We start from the raw sequence: 26711 nt of genomic DNA, 5'->3' as shown, positions 1-26711 counted from the left end.
AAAATGAGTTCTTCTTCTACAACCATAAAAACATTATCAGATTCACCATCCAAACTATTGAGTTTCAACCAAATATCAATATGTAGTTTACGAACAGTTGGCCTAAATGGTTGTTGTTATAATTGAGAATAACACCGAGCTTGATTTGATGAGTTTTTTTTATTGACTCGTAAATTTTCTAATAATTCAATAGATTAACCCATTGATAAAAAAACATGGAAACTCATTAGCTATTATTGTGGAGTTAGATCTCAACATTGGCTCTAGTATTTCTTTAGTTGGCAATCGTACATTGGTTGCATCTGGATTATCACCAACTATTGCAGATGATGGAAGTGATACTATGTATGAAGCTTCTAATATAGGAACTCCATGAGAAGCTAGAGATCATTTAATGGAGATTTGGTGATGAAAAATGGGATCTCTAAAGATGAATAGAGCTCGTTGAAGTTAAGAGGGCTCGTCAAAGTATTTGTTTAAGTGTCCTATGTGTTTTTTGACAAGTAGGATTGGTTATAAAGTTTAATGTCCTCATTTTAGCTCACCATGGTTTATGTTTGGATTGACCTATTATTGGCCCTCATAGGTTAAGGCTGATGGCTAGAGGGCCCCATCTGGGAAAACAAGAGGATCTTTCCCTTCTATAGTATAGAAGTGTTTATGATTGCTCCTTATTTGTTTTAGTTAGGTACACTTACAATTTATAGTAAGTTATGTATCCAACATTTCTACATTTGGCAAGGCATCTAGACTGATCTCAATGTAGTGACGACCCTTGGCACTACTGATTTTATCAAATATTCAGGAAATTACTAGTTATAGTAGGTTAGGAGTTAATAGAGAGAACCATTAATATTTTTAGTAAGGCAGTTGGTTGTGTGATGGAAGCAATGGTTGACCAACTGGTTCAGATGAGACAGAGAGATGATGAGTAATCAATGAGATATTAAAATCATAGTAACAGTAATAAAGCTATTTATAATGGTTATATTGTAAATTTATTACTTATCTTCATAAAGTATTATTGAGAAGCTATTATATTTAATGGAAATTTATGCCTTTAATAATGACATAACTTAATTCAAACACAAAAAATAGTTATATAAGTCATTAAAGTGACATATTGGTGAAGCCTCATGAGTCAAACTTTATTGAGGAATTATAAAAGCCCTAGAAATGAAATTGATTGATTTTTTGTTTATGAGTTTTGACTTTTATATTGGATGTTCCAGGGAAGAGTGCAATGTTGAGTTACAAAACATTATATGACTACTCTAAGTCTTTATTGCATTCAAAGAATAAAATTTAGTATTGGTCCTAAGTTTTCATAGCAATCAAACCATGGATTTTGTATTGATTGATTCTAAGACTTTATATTATTCAAACCATGGATTATAATGTTAATTCTAGGTTTTTATGGCATTCAAAACATGAACTATAGAAGAATTTATGTGGTCTGAAGGGATGCTGCCCCACACTTCTTGTCACCACCCTTGTAGTCAAATTTTGTTCTTGGACTCCTGGGATATTATTTTTGGGTAAAGCTTAAATGGTCTTGAATTTTTTTGTTTGCTTTTGCTATTTGGGGTTCTTTGGAAAGGGAGGAGATCCTGGCAGTGGCAAGCCCAAACTTTAGATTGTTGTTCCTTCTACGGCTTTTGGTGGAGCATTAATAAGTTTTGTTCATTCTATGAGAAGAAATACACATAAGAAAATAAATTCATTCAAAAAACCTATGACAACTTATCATGACAGAAAAAATGGAGATGATACGTTCTATTTGGAAAATAAGTAAATATCTCCAAGGAAATACCAAATTCAAACTCATGCTTAGGTTGCATGTGTCAACATTCCCCATTGACCTTAGTTGCAAGGATAACTAACTTATCAAGAGTGTGTATCCCACAAATGAAATTTGTATAAATGTTACAACCACCAAATTTGGACGGCATGGAAATTCAGTCATCACTATCCTATGTAGTACACTTAATCTCATATGTTGGAATCATTTTGTGACTTGTACACATGATAGTCCAATAGTTTTTAATGTCATCTTCATCACAATTTTTCTATGATAGTCTAATAGTTTCAGGTGGCATCTTCGTCGCAATTTTTCCATGATAGTTTTGTTGGTCTGAATTTTTGCATAATCAAATTCCTTTGTCCAAGGTATAGAAGAATTCAGATTGGGATCCACCTATGGTGAATAGGGTTTCTAGCCAAGTCATATTTTGTAGGTCTTTGAAGCAATTTTTTGTCGAAACCCTAGGTCTTGTTTTCTTTTAAATTTTTCAAGCACGAAACTAAAAATATGCAAAGATTCCCATCCTTTTCAAACTTTTCGCGCCCTGAGTTACATCTTTTCTTTTGTTTTTCTAACCACTCGATCCCTAAAAGATCTATGACAATCGCTATCTCGCTATGAAAAGATACAAATATTTTACCCTTAGCGACATAGCGACCACTGCTAAGTTCAAAAGCGGTACCGTCAAGTGGAAATATGGTGACCGAAGATTGTATTGTTTCAGAGATATTTCATCATGTTTACAATAGACATGTCAAAACCTAAAAAGGAATTACAACATTGAGGTACAAAAGGCATCAACATAAATCTTAGCTTTTTTTATTAGTCGCTTTGTGGCTATCGGAGAAATTGGGCACTTTGCCGTTAGTGACATGATGCCTTCACCAAAAATAATGGCTGGCAATCACTTTTAAATTTTTCAATGATCGTAATTTTTTTCAGGCTACATGGTGCATGTGTTGTTTTATTATGTGTCAGATGCATTAACAAGGGTGGTTATGACTTCACTCGCCTTTATTTTTTTGACCCTAAATTTTGAAGAGTCACCAAAAATTGCTATGTCACTATCAAAAAATTGGTGTCTCTCCTCGTTAGCGACATAGCGCCCAGATGAAAAGTAGTACTATGGAAAATTTTTAGAGTAAGTGTGTCCCAGAAAGTACTCCATCAGATATCAATTATAAAGCTTTGGAACATGTTGGCATCTAATGGGCTACACATATATGCCAGGAAAAGCAAAGACACCAGGATTCGATATGTCACTATCGAGAACTTATTCTTCTCGCTATTAGTGACATAGTGCCCAGTCGAGAAATAAACAAATATGGGCCTCAAGCAGCAGGTAATATAGCCAGGATTTCATCACATCATCAATGATTGGACCCACACCCTATTCAAAAAATATATGAAAGACTGATCATTAGATCTATCTCAGATCCATGATCGTCGCTATCTTGCTATGGCGAGTTGCATGAAGGTTATGAATAGCGACATGGCAACAAGGGGCCCACCATATTTATTTTGAGCAATGCATCAAATGTCATTCACATGATCAAATCAAGATCAATGATAGGCGCTATCTCGCTATGGCAAGGTGCTTACTCTTTATGTATAGTGAGATAGCGCATAAGTGACACATGTCCTTAGAGTTCTGTGGGTCTAGTTTAGAGGTGCCAACAATGAAGGAAAGGTACACATGGAAAATTTTCATTGGGTTGACTGCCAGCTTGTCAAGAGGAACATGAGTCATCTTTGCTTGCATCCCTGGATCATAGGAATTTTTCGTAAATCCACGGTGTAAATTTGAATATAGAAGGTGATGCCACCCTGTGCATTTATGAGAGATGAAAGCTTTGCGTGTGAATAAAAATAGAGTATAACATAGAATATTTTCTTAATTCCACCATACTCAAACAAAGATTTAGAGCATTTCTAAGCAGAAATAGTTGTTGAGAAGACTGTGCTGGATTAGGTAAGATTGTGAAGTAGTTTGTTTGTAGAAAGATTGTAGTAACACTGAGAAGAACTAGAGAAAAATTCAAAGTAAGTACTTGCATTATAATCCTCTTGCTATTTCAATTCCTTTGAGAGTTAATTAAAATGGCTCCAACATAGAAAGCATTTTCAGGTCAAGAGAACTATTTGGATAGGAATGTCCATGATGATTTGCTTGAACTTCTCCCTTCTTCCATTGTTGAAACTATAGAAGTTAAGAGGCTAACTTCATGAAAACCTAGGCTAAAAATAGTAGATGGGTTGTATGATAAAGGAAAATAGGTTAGGGATGCAAAAACTTCACAGACTGGTCTTGTTTTATTCAAAAAATGGTTTTTAGAGAGGAACCTTTTTGCTCCACATGCCAACATCTGGAATTTTGGTCTAGGGAAAACAATGGTTCCCAGTGTTTTCATGGATTATGATCTTTTGGAAGTTGTAGCTAAGAATTATGACAAGGCCCTTAGGGTAGTGAGGAGAACTAATGGTGAAATCTTGATTACAATCAGTGCAGAGGAGATTAGGGAAGTTTTTAGTTTAGGGCCTGTCACTGATTATCATGTGCCCATTGATTTGAAAGGGTTAGAAAATGAGTATATGTCTAAGAGAGATGCAGTTAGGCAAGGAGCACTGAGTGCACACATAGGTAGAATTGGAACAGTGCCAACAATAATAGCATCCTCCAGGTAGCCTTTCAAAAGGGCATACTTCAATTCTAGGGCTATAGAAATATATAGGTGCTTGTCTAAAGTTTTTGGGAGAGATGAAGAAGAGTTCATGCCTGTGGATTTTATGTATATGATTACTCAAATTTCCTCTTTTGGTGTGGATATAATTTTTGATTTTGCTTCTTACTTAGCTGAGGAGATTCACATTGGACTAATTGGAATTGCTAAGGGTAAGGTGGAAAAAACTTTTGGCCATTATTCTCTGTTAATAAACATGTTCTTATTCAAGGGAGCAACATATTTTAGTAAAGAAATGGAATTAAATAGAGAAGAGAGTGGGGAAGCATTACTAGTTCAATTGTGGAGTGCAGATATGACTTGGGATGCAGAGAATGCCAGTTTTGTTAGGTTTGATAGGTATCTCGCTTCAAAGCTAAGAGGCCTCCTATTAAGGGACAATCCTAGAATCCCCAAAGCATTAATGAATCATATTAGGACTATGGACAACCCAAGTGGTTTGAAAGTTTCACATAATTGGGGAGATGTCATTCCATATTCTATTTCTACTGTATTTAGAATATATGGTTTTAAAAGAAGCCCTCATTTACTACCCTACCAAGTGCCTTTGAAGGTAGGAGTTGCTGAGATATTGTGGTAGCTGGGAGGAGTGGAGGAAGCCCTTCTATTGAAAAGACAAAAGGGGTCAATTTTTCCTACTTGCACAGTGGCTCATCATATTGTAATCACAAAAGGAGGTTGGCTTTCTCTGCACAAGATTTTGAGTCCTTATAAGATGGCCACTTCCCATCCTCATTTTTGTGATTCTGAAGGATTTTATCATTTGGCTCTTAGGCAAAGAATTAAGCTTGGTAAAATTGAGCATGAATTTTATTTTCCTGAAGACTTAATAAGGAATGAGTACTCCTTGCAGGAGCAAGAGACTAGGAAAGAAAAGTGGAAAGTCTTTTCTAAAATTTTGGATTTCATTCATTGTTTTGATCCAGATTATAGTCCTTTGGACGATGTAGTTACAAATGTAGATAAGATGATAAAACTTATGAATAATTTTCCTAAAATAATAGAGGCAATGAATGAAAAGAAGTAATTCTTTATTAGGTTCTACCCAGATAAGGCCAGGGAAGTAATGGGAAGATTGGGTTCTACTCCCAATATAAGGGTAGGTCAATTAACTATCCAAAAAAATTTGGTATATACTATTGTTCAAAATAAAAAGAATACAGTGGACAAAGGTAAACAAATAATTGAGTCCATTAGTAGGGTTTTGGAAGAGAGGCCTACTGAGATCTCCCCTAAGAGGAGGAAAATAATAAGAGAGGAGGATTCTCATGTTGAGGAGTATTCACCTTCATAGACCCCTTTGAGAACTGGGGAGGAGCAACTCACTATTGAGCAAATTGAACAAATTGGATCACAAGGGGGAGTTTTTGTCACTCAAGCAGAGATCAATGAAGGGAACCCCCAGGAACCTCCTGTGCCAAGCCTTGAGCTGACTATAGCTAATTTTAAGGGAAGGGAATTGGAACCTATTTTCGAACAAGCCAGCTAGCAATTTTTGTCAGATGACAATTTTGTAAGGTCTAGTGCTTTCCATCAATTTTATTGGAGGGAAAACATCCACAATTTTGAGGAAAGATGTAAGAACATGAAAATAGAGCATCCAAAAATGGATGAATTCTCAATCCAAAACCAAATAAAGTAGAAAATGATGCAAGAATTCTAGAACATTACCCCTGAGGAGGGAAGGAAAATGATAAAAACTTCTAACATACTATTGTTGCCTAATTGGGATATTGCAGATGCATTGATTTTCAACTCTATTTCTAATAGACTGGAGTTACAAGACCCAAATAAAAAGGAATTTGCAGGGACTACTTTTAGTGATGATCAAGTTGCTCTTGTTATGCAGTCATTACGAAGAGGATCCAGGATTGTATCAGCACATCCTAATGGTTCAAGACTGATAGGGAATATTATTGTGAGGAGAGTTGTTGATACCTCACACATACAGGCAGCCCACATGAATGTGAATTATTCTCAGTTTTCCTTGGTTGCTACTAAAAGGGAGGAAAAAGAAATGTTTGAATTACAAAGTAAATATGAGGCAGTTGTCGATGCCTATAATAAAGAGGTAAAAAAGAGAGTTGAGCTTGAGAACAAGCTACTAGGAAAATCCACTAGGCCTAAAATAACATACCCTCGCCCCCTTGTTGAACGTTTCAAATCTACCCCCCTCATTGAAATACCAAACACACCCCAAGGGCCACAATATTACACTGCTGAGGATTTTGAAGAAGAAAAGAGTAAACTGTGGGCCTTAGATGTAGATCTAGAATCTAAATATGAAGATAAACTAAGAACAACTCTTACATATCTAGGAGACAAGGTTGAATGGCCACTAATCCATGATCAATTGGCTAGGGTGATTAACATTTGGGAGGAGTTAAAAGCAGATGATGAGGCTCTAAAGCCTATTGTGAACAAATGGGTGCGAAGGGAGAAAGCAAAAACCTTATTGTGTCTATCTGTTATAAATAATTCTCGTGATCAGATTGATAAAACCTTTGACATTGTTTTTGATCTTGCTGATTTTGATAGCAAAAGGATACATTTACAGAAGATAATAATAGGCTACTTAGACAAATATAAGAGACAAAAATTCAATTTATTTCCTCATGCCCTAGATAAGAAAAATAGTTTGAAAAGAAAAGAGGAATGGGTGAAGGAACTTGATAGTTTATTCTGTTTAAGAATGAATCAAGTCATAAATGAAACAGGGCATGCACGGTGGGCCACCACAATAGAAGAAATGGTGAAAACCAAAATATTCTTTGATTCTTTAAAACAAGAATTTTTTGATATTGATAATGAGGCTGATTATATAATAAAGAAACAAAAGGATATTTTGCAATTCAATTGGCCAGATGACACATTATTTGATAGGTGGATGGCAGAAATGCCTTTTAGTGAATAGTTTGATGTAGATGAAACTGACAGTGATGAGGTGCAGGGTGAGGAAGTCCAAATCATTAATACCATCACTACTCAAACCCAATCAGAAGAAGAAGACAAGAAAAAACTATCACTTTTAGTTGCGAAACAGGGACCACAAGATGATAATACAATTAAAGAAAAGGAAAAGGTAGAAGTTGTCCTTACCATGCAGAATGAAGGTGGTGGAAGCCTGTAGGTGGAGGTTAATGTTTCCTCGTCAAAACAAGCTTCATTTTTGGCTAATTTAGCAGTTACATATGAAGATAAATTAGATCAATAGCCAACTCAACAACATCAGAACATGTAACAAAAGCTGACCCACCAAAAGGAATGATTTGATTTCGATATCCTCTGTTACCCATAGTTTTGTCATTTTGTGATAGGTGTATGTAGATATTCCTTGTAAAAGACACCTATCAGTTTCTCTTAGCCTAAAGCTTGTTGCATTTCACACTATATAAATGAAATTCCAGGGAAAGAGAAAAGGTCTGAATTCTATTTGCTAAGTGATACACTTAGTCTATTTTTGGTCCACCATTTTTGAGCAAAAATTCGTGATGTATTTTCTCTTTCAGATCTTGGGAATACATGAATATAGAATGATCTGTGTTTCTTTCTAAAGGTCATTCTGAGTCTATTGTAAATTGTATAAAATTTTCAAGGAAAATGAATACAAATTATGGACTATCCCCATATCAATTCTTTCTAAACTTTGTCTCCTTTTGATTACTTGGTTATCTTGATGTTGTATAAGTAAAGGCTTGTGCAATTGAATGCAATTCAATTAGATTGTATATCTGTTTATCATGGCTGTTAATTCAATGGATTAAGTAAAAGCTTTGATGAATTTGATAAGGTTGCTGCAGTAGTGGAAAGGATTTTGAATGACGATTTCTGATAAGAATTGCTGATAAAATTTGTTGTAAGACAACAAATTAGATCTAGAGATTTGTAGTAGACTCTGAACCCTAATGGATTAGGCACTGATCAAATTTAATCCAGCTAAAAGAGAAATGTGTCACACATGATTATCAAAATGTAAAATTATAATCAACTTTACTTTTATTTCCTGTAGATCTTCAAATTCGGCCTCTACTTGTTTGCATGGAATGTTTTAGCTTTAGTTAGCCATTATTTTTTAGAACATCTACAGACCTATAGAAGATTTTTGGCCATATCTATTATATGGGATGTGTTTATTAAAGTATCAAGAATTGTACATGTATTGGAGAATTTGAGATGAGAATCAGAATGAGACTAAGATAATTCTCATACAGTTTTCCCAGTCTTGTATCATCCCTGGGTATACCCACCCTAGTTTTGCAGAGCCAAAAGAGTAGAAAACCACCCTTGGTTTTGTAGAAGTTTGGCCCAAATGGTGTGCACATACAATTGATAATAAGAATTGGCTAGTCTTTAGACTGTGTGAGTATTGTCATCTTGGTATTAAGCATTTTGTTGCTTAGTAGTTTTAAAACACTAACAAGTTTGTTATTCATCCAAATGGAAACCCTTGTAGGAAGACCTAATTGCAATGCAACAATTAAATGTAATGTTGAAATATAGGAGAGAGATTCTTTTGGTTGAAGTAGAAGATAAATCATCTTCTAACAAAATGATAGAGACTTTTGGTGAAGGATCCAAAGTACATCAATTCAATTATAGTCTAGTAAATTTAGGTGCCATCTTCATCATAAGTTTTTGAAGATAGTCTAGTATTTGTAGGTGTCATCTTCATCAAAAAATTTCCATGATAGTCTATTAGTTTGAGGAGTCATCTCCATCACAAGTTTTCCATGGCATACTTGTAGTTAGAGGTGCATTGAAGACCTTTTATCACTACATGAGCTAGTAGTAGATGGTGATTATTCATTATCATCATCATCATCTAACATATAATCACATGAATATCATGTTTTATAGCCCACATGGCCTAGGTATTGAGGGTACAACTCCAAGAACTAAACACACCGGATTTCAAATTATTATCTTTATGTGTTGATGTTTAAGTTGAATGTTCTAGAGTTGAAGAGAGAAACACACTCAATTTTTTTTATTTTTGTTCTTTTTTTGAATATGAAATTTTTGTCTAAATGATACAATATAATTATGTATTATTAAAACAAAAATACAAGAAAAATATGATACTAACAAAACTATATTTAAAAAACAAAAAAATTGTCATTATTATTTCTTCTAAGCTTTTACAACTACAGCTTCTGCATATACATTTCCTTTCTTTTCTTTCATTACTATAACAAAAAGTATAGTAGTTATTACAATAGACCAACATTCCAAATGATAAATCTGCATCTACACACTTTCAATTAAATGAAAGAATAAGTACATTACATTCTTTTTGCAACTAGACTCTTTTTAACACTTATCATCAAAACATCACTGAAAAAAAATACTTGAGCGGAGACTCTCCCATTTATATTACACAACAATGGCTAAACTTTGGCATAAAAAATAATAATGATAGTAATAGTATTCACTTCCATATTCAATATTATCATAAAAAACTACAACAAAAATACACATGTACCTATGGAAATATGCTCGAAGAGAAATCCCTCTCCTCGACCACTAGAGATGCAGGCGTGATTGGAGGTCGTGAATGGAACATCTTTTGAAGTCAAGCACATTAGGAAGAATGAAAGAAAGACAATATCGAGAGTTTTGAACTACTATTCTGCCCCCCCCCCCCCCCCCCCCCCCCCCCCCTATATTGATGCAAATGTAGGGCCCCCTTTTCTATTATTCCCAAGGCTAGCAGGTGTCATTAATCAAGTGGGTGGTGAAAACCTGAAACAAAATTGGGCTCAGAGAAAACCATGCAAAAATGCAGAGATAACCATGCGAAAATGCTCCAAAAATGTCAAATGAAACCGGGTGCAAAAAACGTAATTGGGCAAATGTTTTTTGAACTTTGCGGATGTATAAGCCTTGTGTTGGTCAAAATTTTGACCAACACGGGTCTTATATGTAAAAAAATGAAATTTTTGCCTTTACATTTCGACCACCCTAAATTTATTTAGTTGATGGCCAAAATTTTTGGTCGAAAAATGATAAATGTAGTAGTGCACTCATCTCCCCCCTTAATCCTTTTTTGAGGATATCCACTCTTTAAGTCAATTTTGGTGTAGTAGTTTGCATTGCCCAAATAATCAAGTTAATCTTCAATTCTTGGGATTGGAAATCTGTACCTAATTGTTATCTTATTACTACCCTTGAATTTGTATTCATTCTCCAAACTTACCTCTCATATTTAAGACCAAAATAGTTGGAATTGCACATGGGCTCACACTTTTCCTTATCAATCCATGGTCTAGAAATTCTTATACTTGTGTGGCTATTTCCTCATGGGTATGTGTAGGACCATGGTGTACCAAAAAGTGGCGATCTAAAAAATATGTAGTTTTGAAATGCCTCAAAGCATTTCAAATTCCATTCCAACTCTTTCCCACCCATCCTATTACTAAACAAAAATAACTTATACCTTTATAAGGCCTCTATATCTTTTTATACCAACCCTAGATATGGTCAACTTAAAAAAATCCCAAAAATGTGCTTTTGGCCTATTCTTGTGTGTTTTTTAATTCAAACATGTAGCTGATGACTTTGTCTTCACCAAAATTTAATGAAGTGAAAAGGGTTTCTTAAGAATGTTCTTATTTTCCAATAAATGCAAGGTTTGTCAAATTATAAGTTTAGTAAATATTTATTACTTATTTTGTAATAGAGTTACATATAAAGTGTTGATTTCAACATATTGCTTGAAAAATAACTATAATTTTCAAATGGTACAACATTTTTGAAATAAAAAACATTCGACACATTCTATGCTTCTCCTACTATAAGGGAAAAAAATTAAATTAAATTTTGCAGAGTTTAGAATTAGTTAAGGTTGCCAGACACAAGTGTTTTTTATTCCAAAAATATTAAAGTAGAAAATTAGCATTTAATTAATTATTAAGAATAAAAATACACATAAATATGTGTTACATCTAGGCACAAGTCTACTTCTTCTATCTAGAATATTATTTAAAAGTATATTATCATTTGATTTTGATTAAGGTGGTTAGACATACATCTAGTTCTTATTTTTGTCCTAAAATTTGTGTACCATTGCATTAAAATTCAAAATTTTAACCAATGAATTTTTATTTTTTTCCAGATAAGGCCTAGTAGTTTAGAAAATAAATTTTTGATTACCTAGAGATTAGTTTTTCTTATATTTTTTTATATAAAGTTTATAAAAAGTAGAAAATTGCACATCAAGTTGACATAACCCTAATTTACTAATTTTTTTATTGCCACTTATGAGCATAGTTTAGTTGACCATGATCCTGCACATACCCTCATGTTGACTAGGTATCATATTATAGGCTACTTTATTAAGAAAAGCTACTCTAGGGATGAAATCTATTTGATAGATGATAGCTCTGTTAAGTGGTAATGTTGGCTTCTCATCACTTACAATGTCATCAAACTAATTTAGTATGTCCCACACTTCCTTAGGAAACTTTGATCTTATTGTGCTTTGTTCATTATGTGGCTTGATAATAATGATATACCTATACCTTCCCCTTCCTTCATGATGTTTAGGAACTCTTTCTCATCTACCATTAGGACAATAGGTCTAACCAATTGGTTTCTTTCTCCCTCTAACAAAGATTAAATGGTATAAGAATCTTCTCCTTTCTTGAACTTGGAAATATTCTTCCTCCCATAATATTGGGATTCTTTGTCATATTTCCATGACTTCCCTAAAAGGAGATGGCATGTATCCATTGCCAGTATATCACAGAGAACTTTATCTTTATACCTACCAATATTGAGTCAATCTATGCTTGTTCCTTTACCTCTACATGCTGACCCTTTTTTTTCCATTTAACTCTATAAGGACTATTATGAAAGAGTCTTTTAAGTTTTAATTTTACTATTGCTTTTTCTAAAATTATGTTATTTTAGACCTAGAGTCAATGATAACTTTACATACCTTATTTCACACCTTGCATTTGACCCTAAACAGGGCTCTTCTTTGACTTGGGTCATTCTTCATGGGCTCCCTTTTGAGTGTTCTTCTAAACAGCATATTCTCACCTTCTTCTAAATCAAGTGGGAGATTAGTTACCTTCTTGATACCACCATCTTCCTAAGAATAAGCTACCTTTCTTTCTCCTAAGGTAGAAGCATTCTCTAGACAACTATAAGAGGGATACCCTCATTGGTTATAGTTGTAACACTTCATGGAGGAAATGTATGGAGTTCCTATGCCTTGACTGTTATTTCTACCCCTAAAGCTATTTTTATATCTACCTTTTTGGTTAAATCCACCTATTAGATAGCTTGAACCACTTGGTTCACTTGGTTTACTATCCCCTTGTGATCTAGTTGATTGGCGTCTTCCACCACCAAAATTATCTCTTCGATTGCTCTACTCTCTTCCTTTGCCTCTACTTCTATTGTTGAAGTCTTGCTTCTTCTTCAACTTCTCCTCTACCTTAAGTGCTAGTTGGTAACACTTTTATACAATTTCAAGACTCCAAAACTAAATTTCCTATTGGATGTTCCACCTCAAGCCATTAATATACCTAGATATATGAATTCTTTCAACCTCTTGCACCTTGGATCTTAGGAAAAATTTCTAAAACTCTTTAGTATAACTTGCCACATCATTTTCTCTTTGGTTGATATTCTTCCTCTTGGTATGTAATTGCACTTCAAAATCTCTAGGAAGGTAGGTTTGATGAATTTTTCTTATCATACTCTTCTAGCTTGCATAGGGTTTCTTTCCCTCTTTCACTCTTTCATCTTGAGTGAACTTCCACCATGTGAGAGATACTCCTCTCATCCTTGCCTTTGCTACTTTCACCTTTTGAGCTTTTTCACATTCTCACTCTCAAAATAGTTTTTTATACCTTCCAACCATTCTAAGACATGGTTTGTATCCAAATTTCCTATTGGGTGCCTCCTCTTCATCAGACTATTACTTCTTCTTGCTACATTCCACCTGTTAGCTAACCTTAGTGGTCACTACTTCAATCTTGAGAGCTTCAATTTCAAGTGTTTTCTCCAAGGCTATTATCTTAGGTTTCAACTCTAAGTTTTCCTCATCCTACTCTTGAACCTTCTTAGCCAACTCTATGTTTGTCACCATGATAAATCCTATGGAGGATTCCCTTTATAGTTAGACATGTGTTTATATCACCAAAAATTAAATTTTATCTGATACCAATTTGGTAGGAGTAGTTTAAGGTACTGTAGATAGTTGATATGTATTCTTCGATATTCCCTTCCTACACAAGCTTAACCATAATCAATTAGAGACAACATTCCCTTAGAAGTTAACCTACCCATTTAGGCTTGCATACTAGCTTTAAACTCACTTTTAGGCCTCCTTGATGACTTATCTAATCTTGAAAGGTTTGGGGCTCTTCTTAGGGTGTCTTGGACTTCTTTGCATCAATCTACCACAATCCAGCCATTATATTTCTATACAATCCATTCAGCCCAATGAAAAACTTGTATTAGGCCTAATAGCCCACAATTAGCCCTCCTAATAGAATAAATTTGGGTTTGTGTAAATATTTCCTTAAGAAGGTCCTAGAAAAACTTCAAATTAAGATATCCTTTTCAAAGGCATTCAAGATTCTTGAGGTCTCAAGTTTCCAACATCTACCTCATTCCCCAACCTAATTTTCGAGGGTTTGTTAGGGTTTACTAGCAATTTAGACCAGTTAGCAATAAAAATACTCTTTCTCCTTCACTAGGGACTTATATCACTCCTCCTTGCATCCATAGAGTCTTAATTAAATTCTCTATCCTTCCATAGCACCCTTCCTATTCGAAATTCTTCACCCTTGAAAGAAATTTGGTTTCCTTGGTTTAATTTCTAGCTGAGTACAACTCTATCTTACCTAAGGCTTCAAGGAAGTGGATTGGAACTTTAATTTTTTGTCCATACTTCTTACTACACAATGTAAAATGTTTGTAATATAATTTCTTAACATTTAAAAGAGTTTCAACAATGGGGAATGCTAGTAGACACCATTTTACCAAGTCTGCTTGAGTACTGACCAATGAACATGCAGTTCCCTAAAACATTTATTGTGAACACAAACTAATTTCTAAGAACTTCTAACCAAAACAAGAGAAAATGATTTAAAATATAAAAACTAGGTTCTAATGAAAAAGAATTGATTCAATATTAGGTGATTTAAAATCCCATTCTTTCCTTCAAACTATCATTGATTTGCTTGTTTGTTGTATGAATTCATACAACTCCATAACTTCCAACTATACAATAGTGACTTGGAGGGATTTAAAAACTTATTTCCTAACTAACTAAAATAACCCCCACTCATTTCTAACTTCCTTGTTCCTTCTAACCACCTTTGTCAATTTTGACAAGAAAAAATGCATAAAGTGCAAAATTGTCAATGTGCAATTTTTGCAAAATTGACATTTTTTGCATTTTGACATTTTTTGCATTTTGACACTTTGGAGATTAAAAGACTACATATTAAGGATCAAAATAAAATATGGAAGTTATTTAGACCATTTTTTGGCTATTTCCATGCCTAACTACCCATATATGCTTATCTAGCCCTGTAAGACAACTTTTTGCACTTTTTCTCTAATTGACAACAATGCAACATTACATCTAGTTGCCTATCATGCACTATACTAATGCTTCACATGCATGAGGAAACCTATACCAAGAACATCTTTATTCCTCCTAGGTCTTCTCAAGACTCTTATTTCTTCCTAATGATCTATCATAGTTGCTCCTGCACCACTTCCTCATTTTTCTCTTCTCCAAGAAATCTTTATCCCTTTTCTTAGATTGACATTCAAAACCATTTCTTTCAACATAAGTAAGAGAAATGTAAACATAATGGTCAATGGAATCATCACAGTCGACCATAATGATGGATTCTCTTGGTTCTTCATCATTCTCATTTGTCTTATATATATATATATATATATATATATATAGATATATACATATATACATATATATATTTATTTATCTTTTACTTGGTAATAGGGGTTGGCGGGGAACAAATATCTTCATAGTTGATTTGTCCATCTTTATCTTTGTTAGCCAAGGAAATAAAATCATTATGCAAAAAAACTATAAAATTTAGAGACTCCATTCCACTACAAATAAATATTTCTATTGATTCATAAGTTGCTCTTTCATCAAAAGTATCTGTTTCCATCTCTCTTTTCCCTTTCTCCCCATTCTCCTCTTTTTCACCTTCATAATCATTGTATTATCTACAATCAAATCCTAATTTATCTTAGGTCTCTTCCTTTTATTGCAACCATAAATATCAATCCCAATATCCCCCAAAATTTTAGCACTTTTATCAACAATTTTCTTTACGATTGGATCATAAATAAACCCTTCTGCATAGTTATGAATCAAACTCATCAAACGCTTATGCATAATGGGTTTATTAGGTTTAGATATTATTTCATTGGTACTAAGAGATAGTGAATAAAGAAGATAGAAAGGGAAACAAACCTTTTTCTTTTATCTAAAATAGTTTAATTACACAAAATTATAAGTATGGGCCTTGCCATATCTCCCATCTAAGGTAATATACTCTATTGGTGTAATAAAAACTCGATGCCATAATAGTTTAATGGAAGATGTAATAAAAATTCCCCCCTCCCCTTCAATAAGATGACCATTTGAATCCTTGGGGAATTTATTAATTGCTAGTTATGAATACTTAAGGTCTTGGAAGAAACTCTTACCTTGTGCACTAATCCCTATGATTTATGCCATTACTATTGTTTCAGGCTTCATATTTTTCCCTCCAAGGTTGATCTCACCATTTTTCCAACCATTGATGAATACTTTTGTCACATGTAGTTTCACAAGTTTAAATCTTTTCATAATGGCATAAGCCCTCGCTCAACTACTTTGTACCAAACTTCTTTTTTCTTTCTCCAGTTCTTATAGTTATTGGGTTCCCTTTTATTCATGTTACCACCATTTCCAATAATTTGAAGTGTCAAATATTTAGAGACAAACATAGAGAAATTATGTTTGAGAAAAACATCAACAAGAAAAAAAAATAGAAAACTAACCCATAAATTGTATGGCTTAATAATTGCCACACAACTCCAGCTCAAGAATATTTCAAAATAATTATACTTCATTTGCTAGAAATCTTCCATCCTATACATTATTATGTATATAACATTTCCGCATTTACTATATGTCTTTTAATATTTAATAAGAACTTTTTTTTTCATTAATTACATTGTCCTCATGACTCAAAATATTGGAAGTTCCCTTAGTAACCACCACGTTAGGAAATGAGCTAGCAACTTTGTTCACTTCTCTATACAAATTAGAAATATTAAATTTCTTAAAAATATTAAGACCTTTAACTTCATTAATAATATTACCAATAGTCCACAATGGGGTAAAATATTTGGTTAGATAGTTGAGAATATTTAGGGAATCCTCTTAAATCCAACATACCTTAGGTCTTAAATTCCTTTCCATCTTGGAATTCAACTATGAAGAATTTTTTACTATCTTTAGAGTCTATTTGATCTCGATGACTTAGAATTAGGTTATTAAAAGGTTTAAATACTAAATTAAAAATTGACTTTGATTAATTGATTTAGGGTTTCTAAATGCCCATCTTCGAATTGATATTGAAATACATCAATTTAAAAAATGTTTGATGTTTAATTCACTAGTGTCAGATTCAAACTTGATTACCAATATGATTTATGATTGATTTGTTAATTACATTATTTAATGGTATAATAAATCAATATGATTCCTTGATTAATAGAAAAAAATAGCTAAAATGACCCATCGATGATCTCAAAGTTTTATGTCTAAACCCTTGGTTTGAAAATGTTCTCTGATTAAATTGATTTCATTATTTTTAATGTAATGATAGATTTTGCATTACGATGATAGTATGTATGCCTTATCAGAAAATGGATAAAAATGATATTGAGTAGTTTGAATGATTATTGGACTTTTTTCCCAATATAATTTTGATATGAAAGATAATCACCTTATCTAAAACTTTGATAGCTAAAAGTTTATTGATTCTTGAAATAGGTTGATGATATTTTGACATCTTTTTATATTAGTAAAATTATTTGGTTGTTGTTGTGTTAATGCCAATCTAATAGGATAGTTGATGTTCTTTTTCCTCATGATCTAGATGAATCCGAGTTGATGCACTTAAGATGAGAAAGTAGATGATAGTATAAATTGATAGATTGATGTTTGATAAATAATTAGATGATTTTACTGATTAATCCTTTCTTTAATAGGTATGATAAAGTCATTTTCATGATAAAAGATTAGTTTGACAATCTCATGATACATAATTATGGACTAATAGAAAATAAGGGTTATCCACAAGTACAAGAGAAGATAAATGTATAGGAAATCGATGGATTTATGTTTCCCTTAGTTGATCATATTTATAATGATGATATGATTCATATAGAATTGATAGTTTTATGAATGAAACATTTGATGACATTAATTAGTGGTGCAAGCACACCAAGGTTATCACTAGGACCTTGGAGTTGTTATGAAGACAAAGAAATCATTGGGAAAACACAAGGAATCAATTATAGCCTATTCAATCCTATAATGGATTTTTATTGTAGTGATGTCAATGTATTGTCAAATTGTTGAAGTGGTCCTATAAGGACCATTGGACCTATAAGTTGTAATAGATACCTGATCATCAGGAAAAGGGGGTCAAACACCCTCAAAATATCTTAGGGACTTACTAGGATCCAAAATATCATAGATTTGGAAGTCAGATATTAGTTATAATTTAAAACAAACAAATTTACAAATTTGAATTAAAAAACCAATGATTATTTCCTAGTTTGGGCAAAAAACTTGTTTTAGGCCTTGTCAAGCATTTCTAATTGCCAAAATAATTTGCAATTCGTTGGAGAAGTTTTTTTCATGTAATAATTCCTATAAACTTAGACATGAAAATGTATCTGGAGACATGGAAGATAAGTTTTTATTTAGATTGGGGTAAATTTTAAATTAATAAAGACGATCAATTTCTACAAATACTTGGTATATATGTGTTTATTGAAAAATTTCTCAAAGTAGGAGTTGAATTGTGATGATAAATAAGTAAATATTTCTTCCATCTAATTATTGGTGCATTATTTAGAACAATATTTGTTTTTTTTTCCAACAATTTAGTCCTAATCAAGTTCAGCAAATTACTTAATTTTTAATAGATTACCTGTACGCTTATGGGTTTGATGGTCATTTCATAGATGTTAACCCTAATAGATATGAAATGATATGACTTAGGTTTATATTATACAATACTAACATTTCTATGCATAGATAAATTGAAGAGTATTGGTGATCACAACATTAAGTGTTTGTAAAGGGAATGCATAGATAAATTGAAGAGTATTGGTGATCACAACATTAAGTGTTGGTAAAGGGAATGAATGTTCTTGGTAATGTATAAAAATAGATGATCTACGTAAATGAGGACCATATTTTATGTTTAAAATAGCGATTTGATTCTTTTTTTATGTTTTATGAAACTTTTTTGAGTTGGAGAACCTTCGAGAGATGATAGATTGAGAGTCCCTACTTTTAGGAGGGTTTGAAACCAAATTTGAGCATTTCATTGATAATGAGTGACTAGGTCAAAGTTGGCTATGATTTGGATAATTGGAGACATGTTAAGACTCTTTTTAAAGGTTTTAGGGATTGGAATCCAGGATTTCAAACACTTTCTTAAGAAAAGTGGCCTATTTGAGGCCTTAAATCTATCAAATTCCCATTTTGGGATGGTTGATCCAAAACACCTTGGGATAAACTTTGGATATGTTGAAATATAAGAAAATATCTATCTAATATTTCTTTTGATTTTGAAAGTTTTTTGGAAAAATATTGAAAAAATAATTTATTGTTGCACACTTGCTAGAGGCCTAATTGGGAAACTAGGCCTAATAGGTAGGGGTATTTGGATTTTATTTATAATTGAGCTTTTGGGGTTTTGAAACCTAGTTGTTTGGGTTGATAGAATTATTGGAGATGTTAGGAACCCTTAGGGCTCATAGAGGAAGATAAGCACAAGATTTGGGCTATTGGAGATTTATAGTTACACTATAGAGAATTTGAGAACAAGACAACATTTGGTGCAATTTTTAGAAGTTTTTACATAGCCTTAATTGGGACTTCATTCACCACCCTATCCTCTAGATCAGGTGGTATCACATAAAAATATATTAAATATATTTTGAGAGAGTAGATGTTTCATTAGGCTTTATATGATGTGGATATCCATTGCTAGTCAAGGTTTCCCAACCTAGTCATTAGAGAAAGAAAACAAATATAGGACTACAATAATAGTAAGATAACTTCATCTACAAACATTAGATCAAGCTACAAATATAGACATATGATCTTCATGATTTCTAGATCAAATCATAAAGATAGTGTAATATAACAAGCTAAATATGCTATTTGATGCTTAGAACATAGAAAACAACCTAGCTAGAACAGAAAACTCACAAATAAAAAAGAAATATTTTTGGGTGATGCAAGATTTATGATGACCCCAAGATGCTCCTACATCAAGTATTAAAATTTCTGAAACTTTTCAATGGTGATGATACTTTACCATTTGTGTTGTTATTGAATTTGATAGTAGATATTAGATATGTGCAACACAAATATTCAACCTATATATTTGCTTCAAGATTTCCATGGGTTTTGTCTTCATAATTCCAAACCAAAAAATTCACCCAAAATAATGTGTTTTGAAAATGTCCCTGTGTTTCTAGACTTTGACTATTTAGTTTATTAAAAAAAAAAATCCAAAATTGATGAAATAAAAAGGGTTTCTTAATGATATTCTCATCTTTCCATCCATATAAAATTTTCCAAGTTTTGATTTAAATAAATAAGTTATTATTTGTATTTTCAATGAATTACATGTAATGACAAGTTGAATGAAAAATGTTAATAAATTTTAAATGGTATAAAATTTATTAAATCTAGAAAAAATGTGTCATATTGCTTGTTTTATATATTATTAAAGGAGTCCTAACACCAATTTGACTAAGCTCACTATCCCAAAATAAGAAATCTACTATTGAAATCGCGTTCACCAATAATCAACAATATAATTTAAAGTATATAATAGCCAACACGTAGTTTCACTAAATCACATATACATAAATATACAAGTCCCTTTTTCATATTTACAATCATGTTATGTATAACTCGTACATTGAATCCCACATCAACAAATAGAACCATCACTCTTATATATTTCCTATTATAATGACTAGACCAAGCTAATGGAATTTGATATAGGAATCACCAAAGCATTCCTACTATTGTAAGGAATAAAATAATGACCACCTTGGTCAATACAACATGTTTCTCTCATAACAATTCATTACACCCTCACAAAGATCTACAATGCCAGAAAATAATACATATACTTTATTATGCAAATAAATTAACATAAGAATAATTACTACTTCTAAAATAGAATAAGGACAAAAAAAACCAAACTATACATTACAAGATGAATGAGACCAACATTGACTTTTCCAAATGTAAATCTTATGGAACATAATCAATAGACCACTTTGACCAAAACACCAAAACATACAATCATCATTCATGAATAAGATACATTGACATTGATGATAATAATTAATTAGAAAAATAAAATGATAGCATCAAATTCACATTATAACAATATATACCTAAATATGACAATGAAAGTATCATGTCATAAGAATCACTAGAAAGAAAGAGTGCACAACCATCAATAAAGTTATATATGCACTAGAAATTAAGATGAGTAGGTCCTAAATTACAAGTTGACTTGAAAAGTACCTAGGAAATTAAGATTCAATCTAAAATGTTTGGGATACTCAAGAAATATGGGAGAGAAAGGAGTTTGATTTTACTCAATTGGAAAGGAGTGAGGAGAATTCAGTGACTCTTTTCTCAAAATTTATGATAAATGTTATGGTTGCAAGGTTAACATACACATTATTAAAGTGAAGTTAAAATGAGGAGAGTAGGGTGGTGAAAACATGTAAATGATTTTTTTTTAATGGCGTCCATGTTGTTTACTACCACTTGGCTACCATATCCATTTGATTTGGTACAACAAAATATTTGCATGGTGTTCCAACTTAGGTATACATCAACACACCAAAATGTATTGAAATCATTACCTAGAACATCTACATGTCATATACATGGGAGAATATCACCAAAATTGATTAAAAAATATTTATTATTATGGGTCAATTAATAATTGACTACTAAGAGGAAAAAATACTATAGCCCACATGGAACCCCATGTGGGCTCACAAGGTTTGGGTGTTAACTTATTAGCTCCCCTCCCCTACTTAGAATTTTGTATACCTGGACATTATTACTCAATCTTAATTTCCTATTTTTCATCATATATTAATGAGAATTCATAGTGTTGAACCTTTTATTGTGGAAACCTATAGCCTACTACCTACTCTGAAATCTTGTTTTATTTCCAAAGCTAGTGGTGTTCACAATGCCATCTTTTATTCTTTTCTTGGGGTCATGAATTTATAATTGTCATTGGGAGCATCTAGAGCCAAAACAGACCTTGCCATTGCATCCAGAACATTGATTTGGTGAATATCAACTATAAAATTGCCTACCCTAGGCCATAGTCGAATTTGGGGCAAAATTTGTTGATAAAATGACATCCAAAGGCCTAATTTGCAAGTTCAATATGATCATTTAGATCTATAATTTAATTTGTTTCAAATTGGTATTTTAATTTTTTCTCTGTGATTTTCAAACAGTATTTTTCAGAATTTTTTTTAGACCTACTGACCCTCTAAAGAAATTTTTTTTGCAGGAACTAGGTGGTGAAACCCTAGCCCTTGTAGGGAATATTCACTATTAGAATAGAATATTGACTATAAATTTGGTGAATTTTGACTATAAATTTGCCTATATTGGGCAATAGTCAAAATTGAGGCAATTTATTTTTGCAAACTAGCACCGAAAGGCCTGATTTGAAAATTTGGTATGACCATTTTAGATCTTTGAATTTAATTTTTAGATTTTCATATTTTATTATTTTAGTCTCTAGAATTTCTTTGCATTATTTTTTAGATCTACGTATTTTTTTCAAAAAAATTTTGTCCATCAAACCAGTAGGAGAGATTTTTTGCAGGTGGAGATTGGAGCTTGCTGGTGCTAATCACATATTGGCATCATATTCAAAAGGTCAAAAAAAACCAAATTGACTTTTTTTTCATCAAAATTGGACATCTGAGGTGAAATCTAGAGTCAATTGATTTTTGGAGGCACGACTGTAGTGATTCAGGAAAAATAATAACAGAGGTGCTTTTCAAACAGCAATATCTCCCTCATATGGACTCCTTTTTTTGAGCAATTTTTTTGTTTTGGGGTAGAATTTCATGATCTACACATTGGTGTAGGATTTTTGGCTTCTCTATAGCTAAATTTTTCTACAAAAGTTGCAAATTCAAATTTTCACAACTTCAAATGCTTAGTATGAGCTCATCTAGACACATTTTCAGGTTCTATTTTTTTTTAAAGTGCTTAATTTTTTTTCTTTCCAAATTTGTAATTAAATTATGGGGTTTTGTGGATAGAAATATCACTTTAATAATTAGGTCCTTTTTTGCATTGTATTGCTTTGATTACTTTTCAAAATTGTTGTACATCTAAGCTACAATGCTTAGTGACAAATTTGAGGCTCAAAATGTAGTTGCAAACTAAAAAATCAGAAGTCCACTTTGTTCATTTTGACAAGTGGCATATTGTACACACACTACATATAAAGTGCCAAAACCATCTTTTTTTTTTTTTTGGGGGGGGGGGGCGCGGCGGGGGGTCTTTTGATTGAGTGAATAGGGGAGTGTCTCTCTTTTCTGCTCGTTTTCATTTTTTGCATCATTGGTTCACCTAAAGCTCCACTTCTAACTTTACACAATTATTCTACATGGAAAGATATTGTATGAAGTAGATTAATGGAAAAAGGTTTAAATCTTTATGTTGATGGTACAATCACAAAACCCACTGATGCTACAACACTAGTTGATTGGAAAATTAAAGACAATCAAGCTTTAGAAATTATTAGGAGTTGTGTTCATAGAGATCTCTTCTTCCACATTTCTAGCTTTTAGGAAGTCAAGCTTGCTTGGGAAAAAATTGAAGGGTTATATGGTAAGGTGGATGAGGAAAAGGGATACCAAATTTAGGATGACCTATTTCTCTTGGATCCTAAGAATTTTGACACAATTCAAGATTATATCAATAAAGCCAATGAATTTAGAGCACTACTTAAAGATTGTGGTAATCCCATAAAGAATGATCGATTGATTCATCACATCTTGAAGAGGCTACCTTTAGATTATGCATCTTTTTTGTTAAGTTACAACACTTACAAATTTACCATGAGAAGTGCCTTACTTAAGCCTCATTTGATGCATTTACAAAAATCTTGATGTTGGAACAATCCAAGTTGATAGATATGGGAATTCTCAAGTCACCAAAGAACAAAGCATTGGTGGCTACTAATGAGAACCAATCAAATCAAGGGGGAAAATTTTCTACCAACAACAAGAAAAAATAGTGGAAGAAAAAATAACAACCAGAGACACAACAATCTTCCTCCTCATAGCAAGGAAATTCTTCTTCCAACAAGAAGGGAAACAATGATAAGAAGGATAAATTATTTTGTGCATATTGCCAGAAACTGAATCATGATGAGCATCATTGCAAGAGTAAGAGAATCAATGAGTTGGAAAACCTACTCAAGAAAAAAAATATGAATGTGCTAAATGCTTCGAAGGATTCAACTGCACCCACTTCAAAGGCAAAAGGGAAAGCACTTATGACTAGCTCAAGTTTTTCAAGGGAATGGATTCTTGACTCAGGTGCCTCATATCACATGGGTTCTTCAAAAGGAGACATTTCTTCATTGAGGTAGTCTAAGGTATTGCACATCTTTGTAGAAGATGATAAAAAAATGGAAGTTGAAGGGAAAGGATAAGTAGACATGGAAAATGGGGAGTTCAAAGAAGTTCTCTATGTTCCAAACCTTAGTACTAATCTCCTTTCAATCTACCAAATCACTCGCTATAGAGATGGCAATAAAGTTGATTTCCTTCCTGATTTAGTAATGGTGTGCAATCTTAAAGATGATTCATTAGTTGCAGTGGGTAAAGTCAATCATCATAAAAGGCTTTATTCTTTCTTCCACTTTGTTCCTAAGTCTCCTCCACATGCCTTGTTGACACAATCTCAATCACAAAGAAAATTATGGCATGAGTGGTATGGTCATCTTGCCTACCACTATCTTCATCAACTTTGCTCCAATAATATGGTCAAAAGTCTACCTACAATAACCTTTTCTATGTTGAATGTTCAACTTGTTTAGTGGATATGCATCTAGAGGAGAAGTTTGATAAAGAGAAGTCTTCAAGAGCATCAACTTCTCTTGAATTGGTTCACTTAGTTCTAGTAGGTCCTTTTTGCAGTAACATCAGTTAGCAAAGGTCACTAAATTCTCACTTTCATTGATGACTTTTCATGCTACACATAGGTCTACTTTCTTGATCACAAGAATGAAGTGTTTGACAAGTTTCTAGCCTTCAAGAGTCATGTTGAAAAGCAATCAAGGAAAGCCATCAAGGGTCTTTGTATGAACAATGAAAGTAGATATGTGAACTCAAGACCTAGAGACTTTTGTGAACTTGAGGGTATTGATCTTCAAAATTTGGTAGCATTTAGTTGAAAAAGACAAATGTTTCAAAAAGGAGGATTACATATCTTAAGTCTATGGCAAGTTGCATGATTCAAGACAAGTCTCTTGATCCATCACTTGAAGTCAAAGCTATAAGCAGTGCCAATCACATACATAATAGATCTCCTCATAATATCTTACATGGAAAGACTCCTTTTGAGGAGTGGTGTAGCAGAAAACTAGTTGTGAGACACTTTAGAGTATTTGGTTGTCTAGCATGGGCAAATATATCTTCTAGGGAATGCAAGGCACTACCACCAAGGCCTTGTACTTTCACTGGATATGAAGATAGAGTTAAGGCATATAGAATAATGGATCCTAAGACTCATGAGATTTTTATAGAGAGGAATGTTCACTATGAGGAAATGTCACTTAGCTTATCCTCTAATCCTCTTCATACTCCATACATTGTGAAAATTGATAGTGAGAATAATGATAGTGATTCAACAGATTCAGATATGTGGGGTGCTATTGATAGTTGTAGTATGAGGTCATGACATAAAAATATTCCACATGCATACATTGTCATAGTCATAGGTCCATATCATTCAGCACAGTAGGGTACATCTTGTCTTCTAGCTCCAACATCAGGGAATGACTACATAATAGATATTCCAAGTTTTTTTATGGAGTCACACATTGCAGATTTGGGAGACATCATTGATGGTACTAATCTTCTCTTTGATGAAGAAGATCATTCTTCAATTGTTGTGAGGGCTCTCTTTGATCCTCCTATCCATTCTCTACATGATCAATCTTCATAGGTTGATATGATTGTGGATTCTTATGTACAACAGTTGTAGGAGGTCTCTTTATCATTTGAGGAGACACATGGTTCTTTGGAATATGTTCTACATCCATCCTTGCTAGATCTAACATTGTTGTTTTAAGTAGTATTCGAAGGGATGATAGTCAATATCAACACAAGGACAGTTGAGCAAGTTTCAGATATACTGATCATCTTTGGGATTCTTTCTACACATTGGGGAAACATCTCATTTGTACCTATGATATTGTTTCTTCCAAAGGGAAGAAACATTATTCAACAGTCATGGATCAGCTTCTGCATTAGAGTAGCTATCACTGAGTGACCTGTGACCCCTACAAACATATTAGAATCCTTTGTATGGGTTGAAGGTCATCATAGGGTGACCTATGACCCCCTTCAACCCATTTCATGATGACATATGTCCCTAGGGGTCCTAGGACCCCTAGGGATATATTAAAATCCTTTGTATGGGTCGAAGTGGGTCATAGGGTGATCTATTACATCCTTCAAGCCATTAAATGACAACATATGTCCCTAGGGGTCTTAGGAACCCTATGGACATATAAGCATCCTTTGTATGGGTTGAACCGATTAAATAATGACATATG

Source organism: Cupressus sempervirens, chromosome 8, assembly GCF_028749045.1.
Source record: "Cupressus sempervirens isolate cs-2001-9-10 chromosome 8, ASM2874904v1, whole genome shotgun sequence".
Lineage (NCBI taxonomy): Eukaryota > Viridiplantae > Streptophyta > Pinopsida > Cupressales > Cupressaceae > Cupressus > Cupressus sempervirens.
The sequence above is the reverse complement of the archived record's forward strand: the minus strand, read 5'-3'. Positions refer to the sequence as shown.